The sequence below is a fragment of the Marmota flaviventris genome, chromosome 1, assembly GCF_047511675.1.
Source record: "Marmota flaviventris isolate mMarFla1 chromosome 1, mMarFla1.hap1, whole genome shotgun sequence".
In the NCBI taxonomy this organism is placed as follows: Eukaryota; Metazoa; Chordata; class Mammalia; order Rodentia; family Sciuridae; genus Marmota; species Marmota flaviventris.
Genome location: NC_092498.1, coordinates 187,796,198 through 187,813,014, shown reverse-complemented (window position 1 = coordinate 187,813,014; position 16,817 = coordinate 187,796,198). Strand labels below are relative to the sequence as shown.

Sequence of the window (16,817 nt, the reverse complement as noted above, 5' to 3'; positions counted from 1 at the left end):
TACTTCATTTCATTTTGACTGACAGTAGAAAGGGAAATATTAAATATCTCTTATAAAATATCATTATTTAAAAACACGGTAGCACATGCACGTGTTTGCTAGTTCTTTCTCCCCATTCCTTTGCCTAGTTCCTGCTAATGCATATCCAGGTCCTTGCAAAATCCCTACCCTATGTTACTTTAAACCCAAAGGGGTTCCCATCTGGGCTTAGATATTATATGACATCTGCAGTCCGCCTTTTCCCAGCTGCTCTGCTTCTACTTAGCACATCACACCCACTGAGAGCTGCTGCTTTTCTACTGAGCATCACAGGCCACAGTCGTGGGCAGTGGTAGTCTCTGATGAGTATGAGTTTTTTGCTGCTATTCACTGCAGGCCCTTGAGCACCCAAAGTCATTGGACACTCCATTGTTAATTGGGGAGTTGAAGCCATAGGACTCAGTCTGCCATTTTATTTATTTATTTTTAATTTTTTAATATTTATTTTTTAGTTCTCGGCAGACACAACATCTTTGTATGTGGTGCTGAGGATCGAACCCGGGCCGCACGCATGCCAGGCGAGCGCGCTACCGCTTGAGCTACATCCCCAGCCCCAGTCTGCCATTTTAGATGGTACACAAAGAGTAGAACTTGGAGAAAACCCAACTTTATAGAGTTTAAATGACTTACATCTTTCTAATTGCTAGGATCACACCAAGACGCAGCTAAATTAAAGGTGCCACACTGGACTATGGATGATCTACCTCCAGAAAATCAAGAGGAGGTAGATCCATCCCATGGGCATTGGTTTCCACAGAGATCCCTGCCTTAACTAAAATCCCAACTCACCATAGAGGCCAGGATAGCCTAAGGAAATTTATCTCTAAACTTCAAGTTCCCTGTTATGCCTAAGATTTCATTCCATCTCCTTAATCTCTTTAAAGCAAAGTCTTGTATTTTCCTCTCCATTTTACATGCTTTGGAAAGACAGAACTAAGTCTCCACCTGTTCTAATAAATAAAACATGACAGACAACCAAAAGTGTGAAAGCCAAAACAATGTGAAAAACTGCCTCAAAAGATGAGCAGCCTATTTGGAGGGAAAATATGTGGGTTGCTAGTGGGAGTTTCTCACTATTCAGTTTTTTACATATGCATTTGCAAAAGGGAAAAAGTTAGGAGGAGGTGAAGTGTGGAGATCTGGCTTTATTTAAAACTTTTTAAAAGTCAGATTGCTATTAATCTATGGAAATATCACTTGCAAATATTAAAAATCCCCTCAAAAATAACCTCCAGGTCAATCTTGTTGGAAAACATGATATGCAAAACCAAAATTGTCATGTATAAGGAAAAATGGGTGACAACTGTGGCTGGAGGGCGGCCAGGAAGAGAAGGATAAAGATGTTTATCAAGAGAAAAATGAGGAATATTGCTTGGATTCTTGTTTCTCATGACTATAGGAAAAATACTGTGTTAGTCAGCTTTTCTTCATTGTGACCAAAATACCTTCCAGCAACAAGTTAGAGGAGAAATTTATTTGGGGCTCATGGTTTTACAAGCTTAGTCCATGGTTTAGGCCTGAGGTGAAACAGAACATCATGGCTGAAGGATGTGATGGAGGAAAGCTACCCAACTCATGGCAGCCAGGACGTAGAAACAGAGAGACAGAGACAGAGACAGAGAGGAGAAGGAGTCATGGGTAGATATAAATCAGTCCATGCCCCCATGACATTCCTCCAGCCATGCCCCACATGCCTATAGTTACCACCCAGTAGTTCATTCAAATGGATTAATCCATTGATGAAGTTACAGCTCGAACAATCAAATCACTTTATCTCTGAACATTCTTACATTGCCTAACAATGAACTTTTTTTAAAGCTCCAAAGCATAACATGATCAGCTGGTTTGGAGAGTTTGAAGTGCATTATAGAACTTTGGAATCTTCAACCCTGAGTGGCAGTCTTTGCAATTCATTTTTTATGAAATACTAAAATCATTGCTGTCCTAAATACAATCTTGCTAGTATCTTTGATGATTGATGTTGCAAAACAGAAGTGGCATTGATTTATGGTTTATTATGGTGCAAAAAAAAAAACTTAACATGGCAATTTTAATTGGTTTTATATGTTGTAATTTTTACCAGATTCATCAGAGTGAAATTCACACAGTACAGAATTGGATACAAAATCACTGATTTCTTCAATCCACTCCATGAGTTTTAAGGCATAACATGGCATTCAAAGCTGTTTGTGGTTCACTCTTCAGGAATTATGGTCTTTTGATTTGTTGGTTTTTCTGAAATTTATCTGTAATTGAGATTAATGGCCCATGTACTGCTAAAGATACCATCCCAGAGGAAAAGATTTCCCAAGAATGTTTGTTTAATTAAGAAAAAAAGTCCACTGTATAGTACAACCCACCATATTTAGCCAGAGCTAATGGCCATCTAAGATGACCTTTCTCTCTCTTGTCACTAAGAATTTAAAGCATGATTCACTTTTATTTTTTAATTTTTATTTATTTATTTTTTAGTCATACATGACAGTAGAATGCATTTTGATATATAATACATACATGGAATGTACATACTTCAATCATGATTCACTTTTTTGCATAAAAATTAATTCCAGAAAAATTAAAATGTTTCTATGCTGAAATATCACATTGAATTCAATATACATAATGAAAACAGAATTCAAAAATAAAATATTAAAAAATAATAAAAATTGTAACAAAAGAAAAAAAAGTCAATGATTTCTAAGGTACATGGTAGACAGAGTTAAGGCAGATCATATTCCAAAAATATAATAAATTGAACAAAGAAAAGGAAAGGCAATATATATATATATACACACACACACAGGCAATATATATATATACACACACACACACACACACACCCCAACATATTAGCACTTAGATAAGATGCAATTTCATATCATGATTTGAAAATGGAGAGCCAAATACCCAATGACTTATGCATATCTTCTAAAATCCACAAAAACCTATGGAAGTCCAAAATATCATTTAAAAATCCAGGAAAAAAATGATTTAGCCAAAGATGAAATCCCAATCTCAGAGAAAAGAATTCAAATGATCAAAGATAACATAGGAAAAAAAATGACAAAGGGTTAAAACCTAATAGGAGAGATAAAAGATAGTAGACATAGAAGATAAATCACAATAATTAAACATGCATATAACTTGTTTCATGAAAAAGAGAATTCAAGTGATTTAAAAAAAACATTTATCAAAGAAGAAATTATTCCCAAATAAATATGAGTGTGTAAAAACTGCAAGCCATTGGCAGAAAGTTTGTCAATGTCACTGCTAGGAATTAATCCCACAAATACATCCCACAAAATTGGATGTGCAAAAATATAGTATGAAGATGTTCATTGCAGCATTTATTTTTTTGATAGACAAACAGTGGAGATAATTAAAATGTCCAACCCTTTGAGAACTGGTTAAATTTGGAGATAGGTAGAAAGAGAGGGGAGCAAAGAGTGTCTGACATATAACAAAAAACAAATATTTAATAGAGTACAATAAATATTTATAGGGATTAAATCTTAAGTATGTCTAAAAATTTTAGGAAGACTATATAAGAACCCTTTGCATTTTGTGTCTAATTTCTTACCAAGTACACTTACTTTTTTTTTACAGTGAAAGTTTAGAGGTGACCAAATACCATCTTAGTTATCACATATGATGCCAACTCACTATTCAGGAACATTATTTTTAGGACCTGCTTTATAATTTATGAAAAATTAAGAGCTTTATGTTCTTTACAGATAGTGTTTAAAACACTAAAACACTTTCACTGTATTGACAGAAGGATACCACCAGGAACTCAGAGTTTATTTAATTTAACTAAATGCCTGAAAGATCATGTGGGTGGAATTCGTAAAGGGCGCCATATTGATAGCTTCTCAATTCCATGGGTGACTGATGGTGGATGGTCCGAGGAAGTCATTTGAGGGTGATCAGGCAGGGGAGTTGTGTTGTATAAGTTTAACTTCACAGTTGTCCCAAAACAAGACTACAGAAGTGGATTTTCATCTACTGACGCTTGTCTGTCATTGGTTAGGCAGGGGGAGGGAAGCAGGGAGGGAACCCTCTGGATCTTCATTGGTAAAGACAAAGGAAGCTAAAGGAGCCCCCTCCCACCAAAAGAGCTGACAGTGCTCAAGCTCACGAACCTTCTGTCCAAAGTACTCCAAAACAAAGAGTAAAAAGAAATCCAAAAAAAAAAAAAGAAAATGAAGAAAGAAAACAAATTTAAAAAGAAGTCACAAAAAATGGCAAGGAACAAATCAATGCGCTCTTTAAAAAAAAAGTTTGCTTAACAATCATTTAACACTTTCCTAGTTTTATATTGAAATATATGTGCTGTACTCAAAATGTAACAGAATTCAACACTACAGATTAAAAATTTGAAAGCTCTTGAAAAAAAAGAAATCCAGGGGATCCAGGAGGAATACTGCTGACTTCCCTGCAGCAAACTCACCTTAGAACACATTAGAATTTAAAATGTCACAGTGATGAGCGGATAGATAAATAGGTTTATGGAACAGAGGAAAGAATTCAGGGATATATTCATGTTTTTACAAGAATTTGTATAAGATAAAAATAGTATTTCATTGATCTCTGGTAATTTCTCAGATTATAACCTCTAATGTACATCACACACATCACTGCATCGCCAATGGAGAGATAGATGCTTTGGTTTAAATTTCATAAGACTATTAATCATGCCATGAATTAAAGGATAACTGACATCCCACTGTAACTCTTCTAGCACCTTGAGTATCTGCACTTTCACCAACAGCATCTCACCGATAAAACAAGCAACCAGTTTTGTAAATTCCAATTACCCCTCAGTCACCCTTGGAATCTCAGGGACCACAGTGAACTGAACATCTCCTCCTAAAAGTGAGAATGAGTTCAAACTCTCATGTACTTTTGCTTTCCAGCTGCCCTCAGCCCTCTGGACTCTAGGCCTCAGTGTTCTAAATTTGATGAATTGGGCCTTGGGCCTCCTTTCCCTACTGAGAAGAACATGAGCATTTCCTTCCCCCATCTTACTTCATACCCTCTTAACAATGATGGAATCACATTTCTCATAAAAAGAAGGTGAGAAGACAAAATTGCAGTGGCTCAGGGTTAAGTCATAAGTCATAGCGGTAGTTTGTCAAGAAACCACATCAGTGAGAACCCCTGTTCTGGTTTTGCCTTAACCAGCAGGGCAGAGGAGAAATAGCCAGGGGGCTGCTAGCTGGCCCCTACTCAGCCAACCCAGGCAGCAGCTTTAACTGAGGGCTTACTCATTTCTTCTTCCCTCTTTCTTCCTACCTTGCTATTGCTGTTTTTCTTTTTCATTTCCTTCCTTCTGCATGTGCTTATTGACTATCTACTCCATGCCGGACATGCCAAGAGGCACTGGGACCTCAACAGGAAACTATGACTTAAAGGGGCTTCCCATCTTGACTGTTCTACAAGACCAAACATTGTCCTAGTGCTGAAGCAATCACTTACCTTCATGGACATCGCAGTGTGATCCCAATGGTCTGCCACTACTCAGTTAACAGAAAAACTCCTCTTCAAGATCTGGCCTCTTTCAGATACAGCACCATTCACACAGCATTTACAATCCATAGCAAACAAGACAAAGAACTAAATGCTTCTCCACCAGGTGCGGAACTCTTTATAACTTTTGCTGAATTCTCTGCACCCCAGGATTCTAGCCTCACCTATTCCACTCCTCTACTGATACTCTCTCCAGAGTGGACCATCAATAATTTTTATTAATGAATAATAAGAGGGAGCTAGTGAGCATACATATATTAAAAGAATTGAACTTAGAGACATTGCCATGTGGACCACATGGTCCCTCCCTAATCAGATCCACCGAACCTACCAGTCCTTTCAAAGGGAGTCAGGTTTCTTACCCTTCCCACTGGGTTTGCTTGATAGGGCCCTTGCCATTGGATAGTTAATATACTCTGGCTAGCCATGTGGCCTACATCAGTTCTCTTGAAAATTTGGGGAGCTCTACTCATTGGCCCTCAAAATGAAGTCTTCCTTCTTATATGATGGGCACCACCCAGGTCAACATCCAGTACATGCACTGTTTTTCCTAGCTTTGTCATTGGTCTTCACCTGTTTCTTATACACTGTCACCATTATTGTTATTATGGGTACCTGTTGTTATTATGGGTACCTAATGTACATCACACACATCAAAATATTCAAATTATTTCATAACATCTTTTAAAATTGTATATCATATCAGTGAAAGAAAAGAGAAATAGCCAAGCTATTTCTCTTAATAACATGATGGGTACCTGCTGTTATTATGGGTACCTGTTGGTCTCTGCCTTGATTCTCCTTAAAATTCTTCCTCAAAGATTGATACTGTATAAGTCTTTTTGTAGGTACCCTCAACAACAGTAGTGGCTAACAGCTGACCATTTGCTCTGTGAGAGCTATGCTAATGCCTCACTTGCATTATCTGTCTTCACAAGAACCCCTTATACATACCCCATAGGCACTGTAGGCAATCATCTTAGTTTGGATTCTCTGAAATAAGTACTTGATATAAGGATTTGGATGTATACAGTTTGTAGGAGGTGGTCTGAGGAACTAGAGTAAGAGTGATGGCCTGGGAAGGTGGGTAAGCCACTAAGAAATGCATTAATGGGTGGAAAACCATTGCAAGCTAGCAACTGGGGCACAGAGCTCTCTTTACGTTCAAGAGACATTGTAGAATGCACCTCAGAGTTATTCCACCAAGAAGCAAGGATTCTGGAATAATTTCTTTTTACCAATTCCTCTCCTTCATGGGTAGAAGATTACCCCCATAGGATTTAACTCTTCAGAGAACTTCCAGAGCACGGAATCCATGCAGTCAGAAAACATGTGCAGACAGAAAATCAACGAAAGCACAACTGTGTGCAGGAACTGTCTGCAGCTGACTTCAGAGTGGGATAAGGCAATATGAGCAGGTCATTGGCAATGTCTGCTGCAATAATATTGGCGAGAAATAAAAAAGGGACGAACACAAGGAGAAATAAGATCTGATTTCATCCTCACTAGTCTAGAGTTTAAAATCCATCCACTTAAACACTGTTAATGAGGACCTACTATGTTGCACAAAGTTTATCACATTGAGGGTATAGAAATGAGCAAAAGAATCAGTGACTTCATGACATTTATCATACAGAACAACAAAGGGCTAAACATATGGTGCCATCCACCCTCCATCTACCCTTCTTGCTTGATAGCTCATTGGCTAGTTTGTAGATCAATGCCTGTACTTCAGACCTCAAATTTGCTTTGCCTATATTTTATGTTCAAAAGTGACAACTCAGATTTGAGAAAAACTTCCAGCTAGTTCTGAACTGGCAAGTGGATCACACAGCAGCCTGTCAAGCTGCTTCTTGCTGTCATTTATAGATTTCCAGGTATTTCATTGCAGAAATTAAATATGGAGTGATTTGGTACACACTACGCATTTGTGTCTGCCACTTCTTTTTTAGGCTTTTTACTGAAGTCTCTGGTGCCTCTTCTTTGCTTTTTCTCTAGAGTTGCCAGCATGTTCTTGTCAACCCTGAAAGTGCTAGACCAAGCTTGTCAGATTGACTTCTGAGGGTGACACACCTTGATCCTGCCTTGTCACTCTTGGGTATTTTGATTCCTCTTCACACAGACTTAGCACTCAACAGACCTCATGGAAGACACCCACTTCACCTCTTTCATATTTACCCCTGATCTGGACATAGAAGAGGAAAGACCAGATAGCCCTGGAGATGGACAATGGCCTCAGCTTTGCAGATCAGGACAGGCTTATGGCTTTTATCCATGTAAACTCTTGGCTACTCTACTAGACCATTGCAGTAGCTTCCAGCTAATCTCCTTGCCTCCTCTCTGAGCTCCTTCCGAATAAATCTGAAGTCCTTTCTAGTCAAGGCCTACAAAGTCTTATATGAATGGACTCCTCTACCTCTCTGATCTGACCTTTACCTCTGTTTCTCATTGTTCCAGCTACTCTCTAGCAAAACAAGCACATGGCTGCCTTGGGGACTTCATACTTTCTAGTCCAATACTTTCTAGTACTGCAATGCTCTTCCCCAAACATCTGCATGGCCCATTCTCTCTTTGCTTCATCTAAGGTCTCTGCTCAAGTATCATCTTATATGGGAAGTCTTCCCTAATCTCCCTATAATAGAGGACACCTCCCCTCCCATTCCACACCCTGTAACCCCTAAACCCTCTTCTGTGTCCTGTCATAACAATATCTCCACTTTAGAAGGTGTGTACAAGGAACTTTGCCAGTACAGCAGCAGCACTCAGAACAGGGCTTGTCATGCAGTAGACTGTGAATAATTTTTGTTAATGAATGATAAGAGAGATCTAGTGAGCATACGTACATTAAAGGAACTGAACTTAGAGACATTGCCATGTGAGTCTTAAATATTTACACATGAAAATCCATTCCATCTGTACATATGCCACCCCCATTGCTTTAGTGTTATGCACTTATAAAGCAATCTTAGAAAAGTCAATTGTCCAAAGAAACTTATGGAGAAAATGATCAATCTTACTCATTATTAGAGTACTGATAATTAAAACAAAAATTAGATACCATTGCTGATCACAATGGTCCAATTATTCTAGTCACCAGAGTTGGAAAGGCGAGCACTGGAGTAGGGAGGGGACTGAGCACTGAATCACACCGCTGGCCAGAGCATAGACACATGCAGCTTTTCCAGTTGGTGAATATACATGAAAGACCTTAGAGCGTGTAGTTTTCAATATGTCTGAAGAACATTTATTGGTATGTGAAGATGCTCACAATACTTTTTTTTAGAAGCAAAAGAAGAGAGTAAATATAGTATGCAGATCAATAGCCCATTGTTGTTTAAGGAACTCTATCACTGATGATTAGATCCCAATGTTAACTGTACTGGTGTCTGGATAGCAGAATTGCAAGTAACTTTAATTTTCTTCTTCTTACTTGCCTGTATTTTCCAAATACTTTGTAAGTCACCTGCATTAATTTTTCATTAATTATTATGCAAGCATAGTATGAAAATATTTGAAATACTAATAATCAAAAAGAAATAAGCATTAATTAAAAGCCATCTCTAGGGCTGGGGATTTAGCTCAGTTGGTAGAGTGCTTGCCTCAAATGCACAAGGTCACAAGTTCAATCCTCAACACCACAAAAAAAAAAAAGCCATCTCTAATGGATGTACATACTAGTAATAATATAATAATAACTTTTAAATAAAAATAACTTATTTTAATGGTAGATATTTTGATAACAAAAACATATTTTTTGATGCTGGGACATCCCTCATATCCACCTACTTAGTAATATGAGGCCCACATTGTATGGGCAAACACTAACTGCCCTATCTCAGGGCCCCATGATTATAATTTGGGGTGGCAGGCCTGCACATAAAACTTAAACCAGAATCATTCCAAAAGAAGAAAATATCATTCTGGTTCCCTCAGGTGAGTATTATCCAAAGTTAGCAAGCTTGTAAGGAAGTGTCTCCCTCAAACCCACACTGAGGCTGACCCACTCAGGAGAGGTTTCCATCAGTCTTACCCTTCAGCACAGGCTCTTGCAATCACTGTGAGCCTAGGATCTTCTGTATTTGCATTATGCCCTGTAGGCTGATGCTTTGTAGCCCAGGAAGGTGACTCCAGCCCCATCTCATTCCCATTTAAATTAGGTTAAGTGAAAGTCCCACCTAGCTCCTTCCATGTTGAAAATAGCCACTTACAGGTCTGAGAGAATTAGATCAGGCCCTGCAAGAAATTCTCCCAATCAATGTGTTGATAAGTAATATTAATTCATTAACAAATATTAATGCATAGTTTTTAACTCTTTAATTTTTTGTTTTAGTTAGTTATACCTGACAGTAGAATGCATTTATGCACTTTGATATATCATACATAGATGGGATATAATTTCTCATTTTTCTGAGTACATAGGTTGTAGAATCATATTGATCATACAATCACATATATACATAAAGTAATAATGTCTGTTTTGTTCTACTGTCTTTCCTACCTCCACATCCCCTCCCCTCCCTTCCTTCACTTCCCTCTACCCAATCAAAGGTAACGCCATTTTCTAGTGCTCCCCACCTTATTGTGAATTAGCATCCATATATTAGAGGAACCATTCAGCCTTGGTTTTTTGGCATTGGATTACTTCACTTAGCATGAGTCTTCAACTCCATCCATTTACTGGCAAATGCCATAATTTCATTCTTCTTTAAAGCTGAGTAATATTCCATTGTGTGTGTGTGTATAAAACATTTTTAATCCATTCATCTGTTGAAGGACACCTAGTTGATTCCATAGTTTAGCTATTGTGAGTTGAGCTGCTATAAACATTGATGTGGCTGTGTCACTGTAATATGCTGATTTTTAAGTCATTTGGGTATAAATCAAGTAGTGGAATAGTCAGGTTAAATGGTGTTCCAATCCAACTTTTTTGTGGAATCTCCATACCACTTTCCATAATGGTTGCACCAATTTGCATTCCCACCAACGATGTATGAGTGTCACTTTTTCCCTAAATGCTTGCCAACATTTATTGTTGCTTATATTCTTGATGATTGCCATTCTGATTAGAGTGAGATGAAATCTTAGAGGAGTTTTGATTTGCGTTTCTCTAATTGCTAGAGATGTTGAACTTTTTTTCATATATTTGTTGATCAATTGTATTTCTTCTACAGTGAAATGTCTGTTCAGTTCCTTTGCCCATTTATTGACTGGGTTATTTGGGTGTGGAGGTTGTTAAGTTTTTTTGAGATCTTTATATATCCTAGAGATTAATGTTCTATCTGAGGTGCATGTGGTAAAGATTTTCTCCCAATCTGTAGGCTCTCTCTTCACATTATTTCTCATTCTTCAAATATAAATTTTCAGTAGTTACACCAACATCATGGGAAAATATAATTCAATTGATTTTATTTGTGTGCAGGTGTGCAGTCATAGACTTACATATAATGTCTATTAGATGCTGGGTACTATCTAGGCATGAGGAACATTGCTGTGACTCTGTGTTTGTGTGTGTGTGTGTGTGTGTGTGTGTGTGTGTGTGTGTAAGAGAGAGAGAGACAGAGAGATGGAGGATTTATTGGTGAGCATGATTAAGGAGGGTTCAACACAGTGGATATCCTCATGAGTGCAGGATCTGCCACTTGTCCAAAAGATCATGACTGGGGACATGAGCTATTAGAAGTGAACCTCTTCTCAGCCACTGTGTCTTCAAATTCATCTTCGGTGAATGTGGTAATACTTCATTTCTTTGAGATGTGGATCTTCTGGTAGCCAAAGAACTTGAACTTTGCCCTGCATAGGGCCTCAATCACATGTTCCTTTTTCTGCAGCTTGGGTGCAGATGGACATGATGACTTGGCCATTGTGACCCCTAGCCACCATGCCCTAGGCCTCCCAAAGGCAACCCACACACCTGTCTGGGGCCTAGATTGGGGACAGCAGGAGATCAGAGACATGAACACCCATTGGAGCACACTGTCTCAAGGTTCCTTAGGAGAACCTAAACAAGAAACAGGCTGCTGTTGGTAGCCATTGCACCCTGGGCTCCCACGAGCAAAGAAGTTCAGCTTAATCAACTTCAGAGACATGACTTTTTTTTTTTAAATCGCCACAATCATTAAGCTAACATCTTTCAATAGAAGATCATAATAAGCAAAATAAATAAGAAAAAAATATATATATATAGTCAGCTAATAATTAGTGCTAACCATATAACTAAAGCATATTTCAGAAACATCTTTTGTTGTTCAGTATCCAAAAATCTATAGAGAAATAACACAAGACTTGAGTAAATGGAAAACTCACTCTATTTTTGGACGCTGGGATAAACTGTATTTTTCAGGATGACCGAACAGTATTTTTCATCTCTTTCAATGAAGCTTTAAAACTCCTGCCTTTAAAAAGTAGACATTTAGCTGAGTGCTGTGGCACATACTTTTAATTTCAGCTACTTGGAAAGCTGAGGCAAGAGGATTACAAGTTTGAGGTCTGCCTGAAACTTATCAAGACCCTGCCTCAAAATAAATAACAAAAAGAGCTGATATGTAGCTCAGTGGTAGAACACCCCTGGGTTCAAGACCCAGTGCCACACACTCACACACAAAGTAAACTTTATTCCTTAGCCTTGAATTTGAGTGTGCTTATGACTATGGCAGAAATGACACCATGTGATTCCAGAGGCAAGATTTCTAAAGGCAACGTAGCTTCTGCCCCGGGGTTTCTTAGAATGCTTGTTCTTGGAACCCCGCCTCCAAGCTGTGAGGTCAGACAGCCTGTGAAGAGGCTCAGGCCAATTTTAGCTCAAGGCAAATTTCGGGGTGGCATTGTTTTCTCAATGTTTCTCTCTTTTGCCTTCTCTCTCTTTCCTTTTTTCTCCCTCCCTCTCCGTCTGCTCTAGTTTAATTGCACATTTCCACATTATCTACAGGAAAATTGTCTTCTACAAAATAAGTGGAAAATATTAACTAGCGGCCATTCATTTATCATTTTTATCTATTGTTTTAGTTTGATTTTTCTCCCCCTTCCAGATTCCTCCCTACTTTGCCTAGTTGGCATCTTGCTCTGGTTTCCAAAATCACGCCTCACAGCCTTGAGCATCTATTCTGTAGTTCTCTGGTGCCCAGCGGCAGTTCCAGCTCTTGGTTTTGGCCACCACATTCTAAGTGACAGCTCCCCAGAGGATCAGTTTTCGATGTTCTAAGAGACTCCTAAAGACCCCAATCAAACTGCTGCTTCAGTCTTTACAGAGATTTTTACAAGTCTACATTCAGTTTCAAGTACTTGCAGTTGTTTCTGGTTCTGCACTAGCACCTAATGGGTAAAGTCAGCTGGTTAAACTCTCAGAACCCTTATCACAATGTGTAATTATTTGTTGATTTGTATATGTTTATTTGTGGGGTGGTTTGTTTCTGTCTGGGTCATCAATGTGTCCCCAGCACTGAGGGGAGAGCTTGGCATATAAAAAGGAGATTAATAAATATTTGCCAAACCAGTGAGAGAATTTAGCACTTTCAACTGCGTGGGGATCGTCAACTGATCATGGAGATAATTAGATTCACACCTCCGGTTACCTCTTACATTTTTAAACAATAACAAAATTGCAAAGTGTCTAAAAGGAATGCAAATATAGTTCCGGTTTCTATTGAGTACAAGGTGTTTAGAAGTGCTGCTTCCATTCCAGTAAGAGACAAGAAGATCCTGGAGAGCCAGCAAAACAACTCTATAGATTAATTCTGCTCTCATCAAATCTGATCTGATCTAACCTACTCCATCAGGAATCTTCCCTTAGGCTAACTGGAAAAGGACCATGAATAGAGCAACCTGGGTATCTCTGGTTACACTGCAGTTAAATAAAAAGATTTTTCTAGGCCAACTGATTCTGGGTGGAAAGTTGGCAAGTTCTCTGATCAAAAGGAAACGCCTCTACAATCCAACGTGAGATATGAAGGAAAGAAAGAATTTGTCTACTCCTAAAGTTTGATTTTTTCTTTTTTGATTGCATGTGACTACTACAAAGGAACTGAAGGACCGGAGACTATGCAGATAGGTCTAACCAGGACAGTATTTCCCAAGCATCAGAGGCTCAGGCAGGCAATGTAGCCTGGTAACTAAGGCCTGGGCTCCAAACTGCACAGACCTGGATGCAAATATTGTCTTTTCCATTAATAAGCTGAAAAATTTTGAGCAAGTCATTTAGCCTCTCTGGGCTTCGGTTTCTTTATTTCTAAAATGAAAATCCTAGTTACACCTACCCACGGCTTGTCATGGGGTTTATCTTTCCAATTGAAAGGAAATCACATATGTAAACGGTTTAGCATGGAATATAGAACCTATCCTATGTGTGCTTCACAAGTGGCAACCATTATTTTTACTGTTTAATGAATGTGTTCTTTTCTCATCCCTTCATTAAAGAATGGTGATATTGGGGCCCTCAATTCTAACCCTGAAAAGGGGTCGTTGGTCTTATTGGTATGGTTAGTCCAAAGAACTTCCGTTGGGGTGAGAGTTCTAAAAATGTGAGGTATCATCAAGAAAGAAGATGGTGGGCTGGGGATGTGGCTCAAGTGGTAGCACGCTTGCCTGGTATGCACGGGGCACTGGGTTCGATCCTCAACACCACATAAAAATAAAAAATAAAGATATTGTGTCCACATTAAAAAAAAACTAAAAAATAAATATTAAAAAAGAAAAAGAAAAAAGATGGCAATTCCAGACAGTATTTTCTAGTTTATGGGATGTTTTCTGTTGCCCACATCCTTCTGAAGTCAAGCCCACTCCCCCCATTCCATGTGACCCTGATAGAGATGTTCTCTTCCCTGGGGTGACCACCCAACATACTTCAGCCACCTGGACACAGTGATCATTCTGGAGGCCAGCACACATCACAAATACTGACACTATGAGACCTTTTCTGGAATTAATAAGGATGTGCACCAAAGACTTTATTTTTTAGGTATTGCATGCTGTAAAGCCAACTTAAGTTTGGAATGGCTTTTCTAAGTTAATACATTAAGGGAAACAGAGGTAGGGGTCAGGTAGTGGGGGAGGGAGAGAGTGAGCAAACCAACTATGTTGTCTGAGTAGCCACCCTTACAAACATTTGCACCATCTTTAACATTTCATTATGTGAGTTAATAAACTAATTTTTAGAAAATTCGGGTAGAGGCTATATTGAGTCAATGTATATCACTTCCATCCAAAACAATTATCATTTATACAAACACTGTATTGTATTTAGGGATTCCTCTAGTTGCAGACCCTGAGACAATCCCCCATTCAAAGGGAAGGGAAGCTGGGGTATTTATATAGTAGGTCCCTTCAGTCAGTGGTTAGAGACTAATCTGGGTGTGCTGATTCTCTGGCATTCCAGTCTGTTTTGGGAACAGACACCAGGAGCTGGCTGCCTAAGTAAGCCCTTGAGCAAGAAATGCAAATGCTGACAGTAGAGTTGGGCCTGTGGGTATTACCATGGTAAAGCTCCAGGGAATATTTGGGGGTGGGAGTTCTTACTACATCCCCAAACACTGCCACTTACTGCAATACAGTCTTCAGAAAAGATCCAGAAGAAGACCAGTAATAATATTCACTTACGTTTATGTACGTCCTTGAGGGTTAGAAGAGGTTTTGTCACATCTCAATCCCTTAATACATTTCTGCTAAGTCACTTATAGGAATCACTATGTCTATTTTACAAAAAAGAAAGCCAGACTTAGAGAGGTTGTAAGCTGCAGAAACACACACACTGCTATTAGGTAACACAGCCTCAAGCCTGAGTTTTCTAATTCCAACTGTGCAGGATTGGATTACAGTTGGTTTCAGAGCAACTCTGGAAAAATATGCCTTTTATAAACTTTTTTTCTTCCACTGGCACTTCCTAACCCCCATATAGCAGAAACTTCTCTGTGACAGAAAGCATGTAGTATGTCTGAGAATATGACTTCTGTTCCTGTTTCCTCTCTTTTCAAAATTCTGTGTTGTTAATATGTTTACTTTATATTTAAAAATACATTTATTATTACAAAAAAAAGGATATGGCAAGTCTGTCCGTAAAACCTAAAAAGTCTGCCTAATGGAGATCTATAAAATCTTTATAAAAAGAGTAAAATTGAACAGACTGGGAATACACGAGCCTGCTTTTCTAGTGAGTTTGTAGGGCAAATGTTAAAGAAAACATTTCTTTAATACTTCACACCTTTGCCACATTTCAAGATGAAATATCTTCACAAGAAGATTTATGGGCTTTAACAAGGTCAACGGATGTCAGAGATGATTTTGGTTTTAAAGAATGAGTTTACAAATGGGACCCTAATTAGAATCAGTTATACTCCATATATGTGCAATATGTCAGAATACACTCTACTGCATACCTAAAATAAATTGAGTTTACACATCAATTAGCTGAGAGGGTAAAATAATAGAGACTCCCCTTTAAAAGGCTTCTAAACATTAGACTGGGCATCACAAAAAAACTCATGGAATCCTCATTTCTGAAAAATATCGGCATTATCTTAGAGTTCTAGACTCCTCTCAAAGAACATTAAAGGTACTTCCAGAATAAACATAAAGAACTCTCTTAGTGGCTATTAATCTTTGATTCTTTACAAAACCCACCTAATTACCTTAAGTGCTCTTAATTATTCATTTGAAATTTTTTCTTGTGCCTATGGTCTCCTAAGGCTGGGCATTGCATATTTGGTTACTTGGCAGTGACCTAAGGTATCCTGTGAGCCTCAAAACAATAATACAATAATTAACACCCACCAAAGTACAAAAATATCTTTGGTGTGAATATCTCATATCATTGAATAAGAGAACCAGAAGCAATGACTATCCTTCACACTTAACTTCAACAGATGTAAACTGAGCTTCTGTCTTATACCAGCCAGTATGCTCAGTACTAGGAAATTAGTGATGAACTCGACAAATATGACCCAGGTCCTCGTGGAGTAAAAATTTAATAGAGGGCTGGGGATATAGCTCAGTTTGGTAGAGTGCTTGCCTTACATGCACAAGGCCCTTGGTTCAATCCCCAGCACCACCACAAAAAAAAAAAAAAAAAAAATTAGTAGATTGCTGATTGTGACCCAATGCAGTATACTACAAAAGCTTGTCACCAGAAAACTTCATTTTAAACTGTTTAGGAGCTGAGAATTGAAAGACTGTTAGGAGCCAAAAGTGGGCACAGTTGACCCAAAACTTTAGCTACCTCTAGGGGGCACAGGTGACTCAGAGCTTTCCCAAGAGGGAACATC

The 16,817-nt window shown here is 38.5% G+C and overlaps 1 pseudogene; it reads right to left on the bottom strand.

Annotated features, from left to right (window-relative positions):
- Positions 1-11,539: 11,539 nt before the first annotated feature.
- On the bottom strand, positions 11,540-11,648 carry LOC114090424 (small nucleolar RNA SNORA70; annotated as a pseudogene).
- Between the last annotated feature and the right edge of the window lie 5,169 nt (positions 11,649-16,817).